The sequence below is a fragment of the Helicoverpa armigera genome, chromosome 13, assembly GCF_030705265.1.
Source record: "Helicoverpa armigera isolate CAAS_96S chromosome 13, ASM3070526v1, whole genome shotgun sequence".
Classification (NCBI taxonomy): Eukaryota; Metazoa; Arthropoda; class Insecta; order Lepidoptera; family Noctuidae; genus Helicoverpa; species Helicoverpa armigera.
This window is the reverse complement of record NC_087132.1, coordinates 7,906,261-7,921,561: the sequence shown is the minus strand read 5'-3', so window position 1 is coordinate 7,921,561 and position 15,301 is coordinate 7,906,261.

Genomic DNA, 15,301 nt, shown 5'->3' with positions numbered 1-15,301 from the left:
ACTAACTCTAAATTGGTTTCCTCAACCAGTCGTTTCTTAATAGAAGACTTAGAGGTCTGGTAAAGCTTTAACTTTAAAATAAGGATCGAAGTATTAGTCGCGAAACTGTAGCTTGCTTTGTGCATTTTTTTAACCGACTTCCTCAAAAGAAAAAGGCGTAATTTTTCGTGACCTTTGACAAAATGAGTTTCAGTAATATTCTATTTAAATCTATCACAAGTTGGCATATTTACCTGTGCTGTAGTAAAAAAACGGCTACGAGTCATTTCTTCGTCACCATCATCACCATGAACACTCAATTCAATTCAAGTCAATTCTTTCTTCTATTATTAATTGAATTTTATCTTTCAGCATAATCATCACTGGCTTACTAGCTTTCGGAGCATATTGGACGACCAAATACCTGATGAGCATGCCAGACCCCATGGGATCCTTAACAACTTCGACGACCCATGCACCAACCTTACCAACCACGGGTATCTAGTAACCATGGCAACCAAGTGAACAACAGATAATCTTATTGATACAGCGCTTTCATACAAGAGGATTTTTGTCGCGCGTCGAAAAACCGTGAGCGGAAAATATCCGTCACACGGTTGCTGGCGGCATATTCTGTACCTATATAGTCGTCAATTGTTCATGCTATGGCTCATACGTTCTACAAGGGCCGTTTGAACTGGGTACAGAGTATTTTTATAAATGGAACCGAGCGGAATATCCGCTAGTGTGAAAGCACTGCTATATTTCCAAAAAGGAAAAATAGTTCTAACGAATTTTCTAGTATTTCATAAGATACCTACAAGGGTTTGTTTTTATTTTGTATGATAATGTAATTAAATAAATTGTTTGCTTCTACCTGATTTATTTTTATTTGATTATGGTTATCGGGAGAATTATAATGATATCTGTTGATTTTTAATCGAAAAATGGAACTAGAGAGTACAACTGGCGAGGGAATGGTTTTTCCCACTTCGCGTGTTCATAGCTGATTATTGACATCTAAGATGGCATAATATATAGCATCTAAGATAGCCTCGTGCAATCCAAAACAGTTCTGTCGTCGTTATGGAGAGAGTTCATTCAATTAGTGAACCAAATGCAGCTCATTGTTTTAATTGAAAGAAACATTTTATTGTTAGATTTATTAATTTACTTTCACAAAGGTAAAAAGGTTCTCATAGATCGTACTTTGTTTATTCAATACACTTATTGTTCATTCACTCACAATTATTGTCCAACCATAAGGTTTATTACAGCTAGCTTCTGTCAGCGACTTCGTTCGCGTTAGATTCGGACTTTGTGCGAAGAGAGGGAGAAATAATAATCACCAGCCTGTCCAGTTATCTAAATCTATGCATACCTAGCCTATTACTACTTAGCTTTAACCACAAAGGCTGCACACGCGACGAAAACTTAAAAAATGGAGTAACTTCTCCCGTTTTCCCAACATTTCCCTTCACTGCTCTGCTTATTTTGATCGTAGCGTGATGAAAAGTATCCTATAACCTGCCTAGGAGTATGAAGAATATTTGTGCCAAGTTTCATTCAAATCTGTGGAGTAGTTTTTGTTTCCATAACGAACATACAGACAGACAGACAGACAGAAAGACAGACAGACAAAAATTTTACTGATTTCATTTTTGGTATCAGTATTGATCACTAATCGGGTGATTATATTTTGGAAATATATTTAATGTACAGAAACTCTCTACATATTTATTATAAGTATAGATAAAGGCACAATGTTGTAAAATGATGACTATCGATATGAATAGATTTTGTATGAAATTAAATAAAACGATAAATTTGTTTCCATTGACCCTTTTAAATGAAGTAATTGATTATTTTCAATAATAATCTTAATCTTATTTTTATGTACCTAGTCAATTTTTAACAAACAGACATATCTGCTGTACCATAATCTTAAATATCAATAGCACTGTAATTATGTTTTTCTTTAGACGTAGACATTTTATAAATATTTTGTGTGATTTTATGAACTTTATAAAATATTCCATGCCTGAAGGGAAAATATATAAATATGAAGCCATTTCAGTATGTATATGAATATGATTTTTTAATATGTATATGAACTATGTATGTAGTTAGAGAAGACGCGCTTAATGTGTGTAACAAATTGCTTAGGCGCTCGCGAATGGTCGACGGGTCAACATCTCCTGAAGATGCCCCGTGGAGAGGCCAAACATGTAGAGCTCAACACCTGTCCAGTACCCAAAGCTCTGATAAATTGCCACTCGAAACTATAGATACATATTTTTTCCAAACATTTTGATGCCTGATTTCGTAATTTATCTAACGACATCATGCTAATGAAAATTTATCAGGTGCTTAAAAGATAAAAAATTATACGAAAAAAAATCTTATTCCTTGTGTTTTGGCAGTTTTGGGGCTGCCTCACTTTTCCGTTAAAATACTCCATTAAACAGTGCTGGAATAATTTCTCTTTTTTTTAATCCCCTTGAAAAAATACTAGCAACGCACTTGGGAGTAGGATATGAGCGGCGATTATCATTTTCTGTCAGGCGAACTGTTTGCTCGTTGTCTCCCCTTTACATAAAAAGACCACTCCCTTCTTTATTAGTATAGGTAATGGATGTCTAGATTAAGCCATGTATCGGACTCTTAAAGTAGTTAAACCTTCTTGAAATAAATAAGGGTGCAATTAGTAGATATAAGTACTTTCATTATAAACTCTTTGTAATAAGTCAACACGATAAGTGTTTACTTCCAATGCGCCTTTGGTGTGTTTGTGTGATTTGTCGCCAGCTCGGCTTTTCTACGCATCGCAAAAGTCCTGACGTGTGGTGTAGTTGTCAATCAATTGATAACCGAGCTTTGCCGCGCAGAAAACCTGGCGCTGTTGTGAAAACGCTCTCTGAAGAAAAATTATTACGTCGTACAGCTTGACCACTAGTGGCTTTGGACAGGCAAAGCTACTTGAAGAGATAGAAAATATATTCAACTTGTTTAAACCATTTTTGTGAGCATTTATAAAAAGGTCAAAGCGTTTTTTTTTGAGATGAAGAGAGAATCCTCAAACGTATGCCTGTAAAGCATATTTGATGATGTACATTACACTCCTCAACTTCATAATAGGTAGGTACTAAGTTTATAATAATGACTAATTGACCATCACTCTTTTGTGTCATTGTTAAGTTTAATTAAAGAAATGCAGTTCATATCGACCAACTTGTTTCAATGTAAAATTATGTTCATAATATAAAAGCATAAACTTATATTGGTCATTGTGTTTTCAAATCCCGTTGTTTTATTACTAAATGGGTATTGTACTTAATTCAATAAACTGCTTGTTTGAGTTTTGCTTGAATACAAAGTAGTACAAAAACTATGTTTTTTATGTAGCAAAAGTGGAAGGTACGCTATCCCGGGTCCGGTTAAAAGTTTCCATGGGACGCTGGTGAAACTGCAGGAAATGGGAAATAGTGACACACACAAAGTCATATTTTCGTTTCTATATTTCATGGTGTTTTTGGACTAAGCAAAACGACAGATGGATATAATATTGAATAGGGCAGTTAGAAAGGAAGTCCTCGATAAATATGGAAGTGTATTCTAAAACGTTTTTCTTGTTATATTACCTCATCAGGTAGGCAAGGATATTACACAATGGTCGGTGACGATTCAAATAGTTTATTATTTCTTACATTCACATAACATTGACTCTCTCAACACAATTTCGTGTTTGATTTCTTGCTCGCTTTTATACGGTCCTTGTTCGCACTCATTTGACATACTAATTTAGGAGACCACTTAAGTAGGTCGCGTGAAGTGTTTTGAGACTATAATTAAAAAAAAACTCATATTTTATGTTGGAGTGATTGTCTATAAAAGTGAAAGTCTGAATAGTGACATAATATAAACATAAAGGGATATATGTAAACAATTTTTTCATTAGATAAGGATTGTTATGAAACGAGAACTCCATTATTCTAAGTGTTATAATGAGAATCACGCAATAGTTACTCAGAAGACGTTGGCTGCTGCGTACTCACAGGAAGATCAGCCCAAACAATGGCGGTAGGACTGTAAGTATTCTCTTTTTCTATTAATTTAAATTTCTTGATAATATAATTATCAGGTAGATGTAGGGGAATGCACGAAGAATTATTTTTATGACAGAGTTTAGTACAGTGTTTTAAATACCGACACAAAATTGAGGATTGAGTAATATTCTAGCATATTTAGTCGATGTAAAGGTGTTCAGAAGCTAAAATTGTTCAGAAATCCATTCCCATCAGCAAAAATTATCTTAAGTTCAGTTCTAATGTTTTTTTACACTTCATGCAACTGCAAACACGATTAGAAATGGGTACGCTTTATGCCGTATGATTTTTTATCACTAAGATCATTTACAGCCGTTCCCTATATACTGTTTTGCTAACTAACGATAGGAATTATACATTTCTTGTAAGGGACAAAAAAATATATCTTTAGTTAGCAATTCAATGGATAGACGGGAAATTGGTTAGTAGTAACATTTAATGCAGTCCTCATATTGTTGTCTTGCAGGGTCCTTCTACTCGGAGCCTTTGCGTTTTCCGTTTTCTGGACCACAAAATTTTTACGTGAAGTGTACGAAACTGATGGCCACAATAACACGACGACCACATTTCGACCTTTATTTAACGTATCCTTTAGAAATAAGGAGTTTATTGAATATGTAGAGTAAATTAGTTAATGGTAGACTTTACACATTTGAAACTCCTGTTAATAAAGTTATCTATTAACTGTATTGACATGGCCAGCATTTTTTTGGATGCAGTGTAAATTTTTGCAATTAGTTCGTGTATAATTTTTGTAAAAGTAGTAATAGTTAAGTGTTGTAGTTAAGTCCTAGAGTTAGTTTTGAGATTGGTTTGTTGTTTTAGATTGTATATTTTGTAATAGAGTATGCAGTTGCATGTAGTAACGTATTGTATCTATTATAGGGATGTCCCTCGAAGTATGGGTCAAATAGTTTCTTCATGATTTTACGCCTGTAATTTTTTTACCACCATGGTGTCGAAAAGTTTCTAAATGGTCTTGCCTATTCGATTCGATTCGTGTTTCGAGGGCCATTTTATAGGTATATGTAGGTAAGTGTAAAAATTGCACGCTTATAAGATTTAGGTTTAGTTTGACCTGAAAGAATTAAAAATGTTTCTTATTATTCCTGGCTGTTTTTATCTAAGATTTCTCCTTCTAAATATATAGATATTTTTCGAAAAAAGTGTTACAGAAATCTACTATTTCTTTACAGATATTTATTGACAGGTGCGTTAGCATACAGCGTGTATCTAATATACCACGATCTGAAAAAAGAAGTACTGAAATTCAAATTTTTAAGTGATGATACTGAATATCAAGGTCCCGATTCTTACGAGATGTATGCAAATTGGACTGATAATTGGACCTCCAATTGGAATGAATCCAACAATATTTAAAATGTTAAATTAATAATAAAATTTTACTCTATAGGCTGTGATTAAAAGGTAATTTAGTTTCATTGGGCTGAATAATATCTGTAGGTTTTCTGAAATAAAAAATGTAATGTAACCTATGTCTTAAATTAATATTGGATAATTTTGTAACAAAAGCCATGCGAAAGTTCAGATAATATAATTTAAGAATTATACTGAAATTGTAATAATTATTTTTAATTCTTGTAAAAACTTATAACTACTTAATACGTTACTACTTGTAAAGCATACCTACCTGTATAATTAAAGTGTCCGTAAGTGGTAGATTTTTGTTATGTATTTAAACTTCATCTTTTAAGAAAAATATATAATGATAAATACAAGATAGTGCCAAGTGTTAATATTGTTACTTGAAATACTTTATGTTATAGATTTTAACTTAAATAAGTTTAAAACTATGATGCTAGTTCTAACAAGTCAATTATTTCGTAGAGATACTAATTAGGTATATGTACAAGAATGTTTTAAATAAATACAAAAGTAAATAATACAAAATTGTTTTTTTTTTTTTAAGAATTATGCTTACCAGTTTTTTTTTCAGACGATTTTAAGTTTTACCGACATACCGACGAAGGGTATATAAGGAGAGACCCTTTTTCCTAAAACGACTGCCTACTTTGAAAATTGATAGTGAAAATTCACAGTACTTGAACATTAAGAATATTGACGTTTATGTTATCGGTGGGCTTTAGTGAATGAAAGCGTATGAACCTATAAAAAGTTAAAGTCAAGAAATAATATTTAATGATGGATTTAAAACATCAAGGGGGTGCAGACATGTAATAGGCCGAACTTTGTTCATCAGTGGGATAGTAGGAACTAGATAAAAACACTGAACTCAGTATGGTTTCAATTAATTATGAATTACATTATGTTTTTGAAGCTTAGAGTATATGTGTGATTTAAATAGTTATAGAAGCTTGGAATAAAATATACATTTAAAAAAAATCTACTCGACAACAGCGCAACCTAATAACGTAATTCAATTCAATAGCGTTAATAATAATATTCATGGCGTTAAAATGCTTTTTCAATAATAGGATATCACAATAGTTGTTTAGTTTCTTTGTTTTCTATCTTGATAATAGCTCCATTCAACAACTTTCTTTCATTCTAATAGCTGCTCGAAATGTAGTTTTGACGGTGCAATTAATTATTTCAATACATTTCAGGTTTTCAAAGTGAAGTTTTGGTAATTTTGTTGTTGTTTTGGAATGGTATTACAGTTGTTAAAATACGTATAACAGAAAAAATATTAGACACACAACAATGGCTCCGGTTGTCCTTATGTAAATATTTCTTTAGTTAGCTTTAAGTTAATTTAAAATACATATGGTATTTACTTGGTTAAAGTTAAAAAAAGCAGTAACATGTGTGTGTGTGTGTGTGTGTTCCTTCCTTGTTCTCTTGTAACCGGATTTTGGAGAAACTTGGCAATAATACAGCAGATCCATTAGAATAAGATATTGCCTGTTTTATCCAGGTGTGCGGAGTGGTTCCCTCAAGAAGCGGGTAAAACCACTGGCGTACTATTATATTTTTAAATACAAACAAGGTTTTTAAATTAATTCGATATTTCCCTTGACGTTTTGTTCGAATCACATCGTCTTTCTTTTTCGGAAACGCTCATGAAGCTAAACACCAGTGTTTTACAAGGAGCGACTGCTTATCTGACTTCCTCAACCCAGTTATCCTGGCTAAGAGCCTGGGATTTCCCTTGGTAAGACTGGAAGTCGAACTTACTGGTTTCTAACTACCAGAAACGACTGCCAAAGATGTTCAATGACACCTGTCTACGAAACTTCTTTAATTGAATGAAATTAATATTTTTCAGAGCTGCAATGGCTTCAGCAGCGGTGTATACCGTTTATTTGGCTGTAAATCATGTCAGGGATACTATGTCACCAACGCGATCATCAGATATTTTTAAGTACTTCAAATTTAAGTACTTGGAAGAACTGACGGAATGGATTTAGAAACCGAACACGACGACTCTTAACATGATAAGTTATTGGGAATAAGATGGGATATATATCTTACTTATATTTGGTCAGCAAAAAAATTCACATGCACATAGATTCATACATATAAAATTATATTGTCTGTCATCCTTTAAAATAATACTATGTGAAATAGAACTCTGTGTGTAACAAGACGAGGCCTTGTTGTGTTTAAAGTTAGGTATATCTGACTGTAAAATGTTAGGTAGATGTATTATTAATTATTAATAATTTATTCAGACACTGTGTTATTCTACCTCTATATTATGTATTTGTTAGTCAGATGTAACTGAAATAAATTAAGTATGTAAAACGATGATTCAGTTTTTTATTTTCCTACATTGCCAAAAAATTAATAGGACATACCTATACTTTTTATTATACATATGTAGTATCAGTAACGAACGTATTTAAAGTTTTGACAAGGGATAAAAAACAAGGGTGGAAGGGTAAAAAACAGAGTTTTCGACCAATCAAATCTTTCACTTACAAACTTAACATTGGGTCTACAAAACGCAAGTACCGTCGCAGGTTCGCTTCTTTGTTAGTAAGCAAATGCAAAAACAATGGCATGCAGTTTCTAAATGAGCGAGCGCAGTTCTAGTTCAAAACAAAAATGACGTAAAATTTAGCCTAGACGTACCTATTTTTTTGTTGGTTGGAGAAAGCAAAAAACAGGGAAACATAGCACGAGAAAAGCGAGCGCAACTAATTTTAAGTTTGAAAAAAAAACGCGGTCTTAAATTTGTAAGACTGACATTCGAGAGCTGATTTTTTTCGGTCACCTGGCCTGGCAAGGTAGGTATTCTATCTGTTAGACAAGTAAGGTGCATTGGAAATTATTGAGATGAGGGGAGGGGGGCGTGGTGGATCCTGTATTGTGGTTTTGCTTGTAACATACTGTTACAATCCGTATTAACTATGAAGTACTACTGTAATCAACAACAATGGAATGTTTATATATATAAATAAGGCGATACAAATGACGCTATACCTGGTAAACAATGAGTTTGTTTAGAATTATAAGGCTACGTACACATATATGCAGCAGACACTGTACCTACCTACTAGTATTATACGATTATTTTATCTTGCAAACGATAAATTAAATAGTGACCAAGACCTTGCCTAGTTTAGGCCCAATTGTAAGGCTTGTTGTTCTTTAAAGTTTTGGAAAATAAATTATTTCGCTACGGTATTTATTGATTTTAATCATTCTTTGAGTGTTAGCCATTTATCGAGGAATCTTTTCTACTATTCTAACAACTATTCGACTATTCTCCAAACACAGACATTGTGTGTATGACCGCTGCCTTACAAATGAAATTCTGGGCGTTGTGATTCGGCTCTAAGATCACGCCGCAGTACAACAAACCAACAAAATGCTGATCGGGTGAGTCAACTGTTTTTAACTATTTTAGTGCATATGTGGTAATAGTTATTTGTTATACAAGAGTGCAAAGTTGCTTTTTAACCGCGGGCTCAATTTTTCAAAAGAGCACAAGGTGAAAAATTTTTGCACTCGAGTGCAACACGTAACTTTTCATCCCACCTCATCGAGGAAATTACACTAGATGCTAGAAAACAAAATGGCGCGCACATATGAGTATCAAATTAAAAAGAAGTACCTATTAAGGATCATTTTATTTGAAAACTCAGTTTAAAAATGAAACGAGGTTAAAAATATATGTAAAAACAATAATAAAAATTACTTAATTAATTAAATAATTATTTTAAGCAGTATTTTATTTGTTTACTATGTATTTGTTTGAAAAGTCTTATCAAGATTGTCACAAATGGAGTATTGCACACGATGTTCTAAATTCAAATCACTTTGCCGCTCTAGAGGATAAAAACGACTTTTGCGCTCAGATATCAAAGGGTAAAACTACTCTTTCCGAGATGGTGGGATGAAAAAATAATTAATCCCTGTGCAAAAATTAATCCTAAAATTAGATTATTTTGTGTGGAGTGATTGAGTGATAATAATATAAAGAAGGAATAATTTTATACAAATAATGACAGTTGATGTTTGTTGATGTTCAGCTGTGGCAAAATTAGCTTCATATAAACCATCTAGTAAATAATCCGAACAAAGCCTTGTAGTTTGGATAGGTGAGCCCGTTCTTGAGTTTTACCTAAAATTAGAAAGAAAAGTGGCATTAATTTATTTATATAATATGTAAACACTGAATATTGTGACATAAAAAATGCAATTATTTTAATTCAGATTACAAGTGGCATGTTGATATTTTTTTCTTATTTTTTTTTAATTTTTCGTTACTGATATCATTTAAAACTCTTTGTTATTACGAGCATGTTATTGTTATGTTTATATTGTATGAAATAACAAAAAATTTTTTTTCAGGGTTTTTGCCTTCGCTGTGGCAGGTTACCTTACGTATTTAATTTCAAGAGATGCATCATTAAGGTATGAGAATTATAAGAAAACTGGAAGTATCGCTTTTAAGGATGAAATAGAAATGTTCCGAGATGACTGGAAGCCGACAATGCAATCACAGTGCTGCGCTGAACAGGATGAGTAATGAGAATGAGCCACGGATTCTGAATATAAAACAAAGACAAAAACTACTTAAAAATAATTCGATGTGTCATAAAAACGATAATAATGTAAATAGAGTAGAATTGAAGAATAAAAACTGGATTTATTTATGCAGCGTGATATGTAAACCCAGGATTTTAAGTTTTACTGATGTGATATGTCACAAATAGGGTCCATTCAGATAGATCGGGTCGGAGAGCAGAGCAAATTCTATGCACGTTGAAAATTGAGTACTTAGTATTTGAAGTAAGGTTTATTTTTGCATGTGCACTGTTTTTGTCATTGAGAATGCTCGAATGCACTCTTTGTGAAACAATAAGAGGAGCTGACCGGCTCCGATCGTGTATTTTTTCTTGACGTTTGGCTCAAAAGAAAACTGCGCGCCGCCGATGCTCTCCGACCCGGTCTATCTGAACGGAACCCATACAGGTAAACATCAAACGCAAAAAAAAATACAAAATTATATATTTTTTCTTTCTTATTTAATCTGATATTCAAATCAAGTCATATAATATTATAGGCATAGACTAGTATATTAGTCTATGTTATAGGTAAATATCACGCATTTAAATTAAAATATAACATTGTCAATTAAATATCGAAAGTGTGCTGTGTTATACTTACATACATGTAAAGTTCTGTTCGATGCAATCTCAATTTTCGATACATATAAATTTATATTATTTGTCTATCTTATATATTTTTGTGCTACTTACAACATTGAATGTGTTATTATTTTTAGGCTGTTTATAATTTATTTTCTATAAATATTTTGTTTGAATCTATAACTAGATACTATGTAAGTAGGATTTAGGTAATTTACTTTTTGATTACATTTAAAAAATGTCTCAAAATTGCAGTCAGTCAATAAGATAAATATAAAACAAAAAGTGTGTATCTAACTTGATATCGGTTGTTTTTTTTTGTATATATCCTTCAGCTTTTATGAATGGTTAAGTACTTTTTAAGAAATAAAATTTAATTTTATTAAATATTTTTATATGTAACACCTAAAATAACAGAACACTTAACATGTTGATATTAAATACACATAAAGTTTTACATTATTCAACCTGTCGACCTAAAATCCTTGATTTCACCTTAATTTAGATAAAATTAAAAATAGGAATAATCCCGCTAGTTTTAAAGGGATATTTTTTTTCTTCTTTCGTAGAAAATATCCGACACCAACTTGAGTATCGCTTTTTACATTTAGGTACCTAGTTAATTTTTGAGAGTTTTCTTACTGTTAAAGTCCATCCATTCATTTTCCGAAAGGTGTTTCAGAGTGTGTTGTTCAATAATATGATTGTTAGCACTAGAATAAAATTACAATAAATAGGCATAAAATAATCACAATTAATATTTTAATTTTAAGTATATAGAGGTGGAAGATTATGAAGCTGGGAAAGACATGTACGATAAAACTTTTAAGGCTCTTTACAATCATAAGCCAAAAATCTTACTACAAATTTTATTATTTGTGAACGCATAGACAGTATCTACTGAAATGCTCGTTCATAAGGTTAAGCAACGCTTAGAGTGGTCGGTCCGTGGATGAGTTACCATCTTGTCATAAGAAGTTTCAGGAGGCACAATAAACTGTTTTGTCCCGGCTGTCATTTAAACATCTTTGGCAGTCATTATGGGTAGTCAGTAGCCACAAATCAAAATACGACGCACGTGAAAAAAAAAAAACTATTAATTTCATTCGCTCATTATCATAGTTGAAGCCCATGTATACCATCCTTTCTTCAGGGTCGGCATTTTCTCTAAAATGGTAAGATTCGGCAGGTGAGGCTGGGAACGCCTCCGAATTTATTACTGATTCCGCGAAGAATCGCACTGCCAAATTATGGTTTGAATTAATTATAAATTATATTGTTTTTAGAGCTTAACGTATATGTGTGATTTCAATGCTTATAGAGGCTTGGAACATAACAGTAGGTCTTTCGATATACGTACGGCAGCGCAAAGTGATAACGTAATTCAATTCAATAGATATTCACTGCATTAAAATGCTTTTTCAATAATAGGATATCACAATACTTGTTTACTTGCTTTGTTTTCTATCTTGATAATAACTCCATTCAACAACTTTCCTTCATTCTGATAGCTGCTTGAAATGTATTTTTGATGTGAAAAAGAATAGTCGGTCTTATTAATTATATATGAGCTCAATACATTTCAGGATTTCAAAGTGACGTTTTTGATGGTGTTGAAGTGGTTTAGTGGTTTCATTTTTAGTCAACAATGGCTACGTGTGTTCTTCTGTAAATATTTCTTTAATTAGCTTTTAGTCAATTTGAAAAAAACCGGCCAAGTGCGAGTCGGACTCGCGCACGAAGGGTTCCGTGCCAGAGCAAAATGAGCAAAAAAAATCACGTTTGTTGTATGGGAGCCCCCCAAAATAGTTATTTTTTTCTAGTTTTCAGTTTTCAATAATACAGCAGATCCATTTCCATTTACCATTTCAAATTAATTCGACATTTCCCTTAATGTTCGTTACCTGGATTTGTACGAACGTCACGTCTTCTTTCTTTCAATCATTATTTAGGTATTTAAAATTATTATTTTTCAGAGCTGGAATGGCCATAGCAGCGATATATACCGTTTATATGACTGTAAGTCATATCAGGGCTTCTATTAAACAAAAACGGTCAGCAGATACTTTAAGTTACTTCAAACTTAAGTCTGAGGAACTGGTGGAATGGATTTGGAAACCAAACACGACGACCCTTAATGTGACAAATTAGGAATGAGATGGGTTGCATCTTAAGTATATTTGTCAGCAAAAAGTTAATTGCACATAGATTTACACATATTATATGGCTGTATTATATGTCTGTCATCCTTTAAAATACTAACCTATGAAATAGAACCATCTATTATCTATTAATTAATTAAAATTGTGAATAATAAAACAAGGCCTGATTTAGTTTACAGTTGGTTGTATCTGATTGTAAAATGTTAGGTACCTAAATGTATTATTAACTATCAATAATTTTATTCAGTCACTGTGTTATTCTATAGTTATATATCACATGTAATTAAAATAAATTAAATAGTATTAGTAAAACGACGATTCAATTTTTTTATTTCCTGCATTGCCAATAAAAATAAATACCCACTGTCGTTCCACGGCGGTGTGCGGTTTCAATTTCCATACATTTCTGAATTGGTGTTAGGTGGTTTTTTACTTCCAAAATCATGGAAGGATGCACTTGATCTGATTAATTTAAAAAATACAAACCCATAACTAGACCTGTCGTCCTGTATGTATCTGAGTGTTGGGCATTGAAAAAGTGTGATGGGAAGAGAGTGCATATAACAGAAATGAGAATGTTGAGATGGACGTGTGGTGACAGTAATGGATAAAGTGAGGAATGATTACATTAGAGGAAGTCTGAAAGTAGCGCCAGTTACAGAAAAGATGAGAAGTAGAATATTGTCGTGGTATGGGCATGTAATGAGGAGGGATGATACGCATGCAACCAAGTGTGTGCTATGTATGAATGTAGATGGATGGAGAGGAAGAGGAAGGCATAAGAAAAGATGGATATATTGCATGAAAGATGTAAACATGAAAGAAGGGAGTGAGTGTCAGTATGACGAATGCCAGGGAAGAATGGAAGCAGAAGACATATTGAGCCGACAATGAATGTTTGTAAAATAAATAAGGCAAGACGATACAAATGACGTCATACCTGGTAAACAATGCGTTTGTTTAGAATTATAAGGCTACGTACACATATATGCAGCAGTCACCGTACAGTCAACTTCAGGTCAGTGGTAACAGTTTTATAGGAAAATCGTACTTATTACTATTAAGTTAAGGTGCATGACAGTTACCACTGATGTGCAGTCTACTGGACTTAATATTATACGTTTAATCTAAATTAATATTGAAAAGCTGAAGAGTTTGTTTTCTCAAACGAACTAATCTGACTCGAATTCTGGACCTATTTGTTGGTTTGTCCATGGTTTGATGCCTACTCAAATAGAGTAGGTATAATAAGTTCCTGCATAGTCGATTTTTACGTAAGACAATCTGGAAAAATTCTTTTAATGTTAGCCCATTTATCGTGGAAACTTTTCACCAAATTCGATTTGCGAATAACTTCCAAACACAGGCATTGTGCGCCCATAATCCTGGTGCACCACCAAGCGATGGAACTAAATTTTCCTGTTTAATTTTTATGTTTTGATGTTGTTGTGCATTGGCGTTATCTATATGTTTTCAGTTATTATTTTGTAGTATTGTGTCCCGTCTATCGCATTAGGTTAAGATAAACCTGTAATGGTAGGTAGTGGTGTAAATAAATAAATAAATAATAAAAAAAACTATAAAAGTTCACCTACTCTACCTTTGAGCCGCAAAGAGTTTTGTATGACCGCTGCCTTACAAAAGAAATTCTATGCGTTGCGATTCCGTTCTAAGATCACGCCGCAGTAGAACAGGCCTACGAAATGCTGATCGGGTGAGTCAACTGTCTTTAATTAAAAATATATATATATACTAAAATACATTGTGTGTGGAGTGATTGAGTGATAATAATGTAAAGAAGTAGTAATTTTTTTTTCTTTTTTTTTTTCAAGCTTAAAAAAGAAAGTATATTATGAAAAACATAGTATGCAATATTATTTTAAGAAACATTTATAATATTAAGTAACATTTATAATATTAAGTATCAAAATATAATAATTTTATAGTAATATATCTGTCCAATATGACAATTGAGGTTTAGCTGACTCAAATTTAGTTCGTTTGTCGTGGAATCGAGTTTGGCTGGTAACATATATATAACATACTAGCAGCCCCATACGCGCTTCGCTACGTTAAATGGAGAACCGCTCAACCTATTTTGTGCAAACATTATATAAACAATCTAGTAAATAGTCCGAACAAAGTCTAAAAACCGTTGGTTTGGATAGGGGGGAACCTTCTTGAGTTATAAAATTAGAACGAAAAGTGGCTATCATTTTTATATAATATGTATATAAATAATATAAAAATATGTAATATTGTGACATAAAAATTGTACTAAGTAAAAGTACCCATATTTTAATTCAGAGTATTTGCCAAGTCCCATATTGTCTTTTTTTTTCATTTTTCGTTACTGACATAAACGCGTTGCTAATACGAACATGTTATTGCTATATTTATGCTGTATGAAATCACAAAATATAAACATATTTTTCAGGGTTTTTGCCTTCGCTCTGGCAGGTTATCTTAC